Genomic DNA, 2,285 nt, shown 5'->3' on the forward strand with positions numbered 1-2,285 from the left:
TATGTAAGGGCGCAATTCTAAGGTGCCCTCGGACCTACAAAAGTCTCATGCACTGGCCCAGGAGCAACGCAAAAGTTCCATCAAGCACTTCTGCACCACTCCGGGGGGAGATGGGCCAGCACACAGACATGCGCTGGCCTCTCTGTGCCAACGCAAACTCTGGGCCAGGTAGGAATGAGCTGGCTGAGCTTGGCTGGTGCAGGGGTCTGGGGGGGAGGTCTGGGGAGGGTGGGAAGGAGGCTTTTCAGGGCAGGGGGGGTGGGCTGTGGGCATTCCCGGGGCGGGCAGGTGGCGAGCAGGAGGAGGGGGGCCAGGATCTAGCAGTTATGCTGGATCCTAACCCTGTTCCTGGGCAGCCTGGGGCAGTCCTGGGCTGCTTGGATTTGTGCTACCTCTTGCGGTGGCGCAGATCTGAGTAGCCCCATTGGTTACTCCGGCCATGGAGGACAGTGTTCAGGTAGAAAACAAGTTCAGAGAAAGCATGACAATGTCATGAAGGTGTGCTCTAAGAATGGCTTGGAGGGCAGCAATGTGATAAGCTTAATTAATAATTAAATACTGTTAATTAATAATAAGCTGCCTTACACTGAGTCAGATCATTGGATCATCTCACTCAGTGGCCTTCAACCTTTTTTGTGCCATGACCCCAATTAAAAAAAACAAATAAAGTATGAAGCTGGGGAGCCACAGTTGAGCCCGCCCCCTCCTGGGACCCAATCCACCCATCTCCCACCCCCATCACTGCCCACCTCATGTCCCCACAGGTTGCAGGGAGGCAGGCTTTTTTTTGAACCTAGCACAATCATTTTTGCTCATAAAGATAATAAATCCCCTTGATTTTTATGTCAGTGCTGGTTAAGCTCATGCTAAATAACACAGAATAGCAGGCAGCAGTCAACAAAGGTTAACAGTGGAGCAAGGCTCAGCAACAATCCCATGTATGCCTGCAGTGTGTCAATACTTTCATGTGTAGAATGTTGGCTCTTTCTGCACCATGCCACCTTAACAATATGACTTGGTATAATTGGTGGCTGTTTTGGTTCCCCTAATTTGCCTTGGCCCCACAAATGTTGCTTCACAACACCACTGCGATCACAACTCCAAGGTTGAAGAATATTTCTCTAATTCATCACTGAGGACAGCTGTTTAAGATCCACCATATGATAACTCCTGGTAATGGTTGGCAACCTTCAGTCTCGAAAGACTATGGTATAAGCCTATAGCACCAGTATTCCCAGGCAGTCTCCCATCCAAGTACTAATCAGGCCTGACCCTGCTTAGCTTCCAAGATCAGACGAGATTGGGCATGTGCAGGGTAACTTTCTAGGCAAAGTCTTGACTACCCAATATGTGGCACTTTTCCTGATCTAGAAGGACCCAGAATGTTTGTGTCAGTGGGGTTTCCTCAGGTCTGGCTGAACTGGGTCCACTGCCTGACATTGCCCCGACTGCTAGCTCGGCTGGGGGAGGCATATGTACATGCACCTCCCCCAAAAAGCTCCTTGCCACTCCCTTTAAAGTTTAAACTCCAAGCAAGGATGGTACTCAGGGAGGGAAGGTAGTCTGGCCCTTGCTTGCTTTTAGCGAGCAGGAGCAAACCAGTGTAGCCTGCATCTGCATCAGGGCAGAGGGAGGCAGTGAATGCCCCTCTGAATCCACTATCCACTCACTTATCCCACCCCATCAGTTTGCTTCCTTGCCGATGCAAGCCACATCAGTTTGCTTCAAGGCTGGACTGGCCACGGGCATCCTTGCTTTCCCTAGGGGCTATGTCTTTTCCATAGCTTTATATGTCTAATTTGGACCTCTGGCTTGGAGTCCATAAACTTGCAGTTTGAGTCGCAAGATGTGTCATACACTTTTCTCCTAACTCAGAAATTGCCATTCTTCCAAGAGGACACTTTTGCTCTGTTTTAAGAGAACAACACTTTCTGATGGTTTTTAAAGTGTCTGATAACCGTCTGCTACCACTTCTGACCAGGAATCAGTGATGTGCAATTACAAAGGGAAATGGGGAGATACTTTGCTATGCAGGAGGAGATAGTACAGAAACCACTGTATTGCATTAAAACCAGAAGGGAGGGTGTTGTTTCAAGCTTTCCAAAGGGGAGCTCTTTGACCTTGCTAATTGACAAATAGTAAAGTGTGAGAAAACACAGGCATGGACTATAAAGCACAGCCTTTCAGATTTTTTTTTTCAAAGGTTTGCAGGGAAAGCTTGGTGGGGCATGGGGGAGGGGAGAGGGAGTTTGACTTTTAAAGCAGCTGTTTAAATCTATAGAGGA

The 2,285-nt window shown here is 48.7% G+C and overlaps 1 pseudogene; it reads right to left on the bottom strand.

Annotated features, from left to right (window-relative positions):
• Nucleotides 1–1,214: 1,214 nt before the first annotated feature.
• Nucleotides 1,215–1,329, bottom strand: LOC136650228 (5S ribosomal RNA; annotated as a pseudogene).
• Nucleotides 1,330–2,285: the final 956 nt, after the last annotated feature.

This window comes from Tiliqua scincoides, chromosome 4 (genome assembly GCF_035046505.1).
Source record: "Tiliqua scincoides isolate rTilSci1 chromosome 4, rTilSci1.hap2, whole genome shotgun sequence".
NCBI lineage: Eukaryota > Metazoa > Chordata > Lepidosauria > Squamata > Scincidae > Tiliqua > Tiliqua scincoides.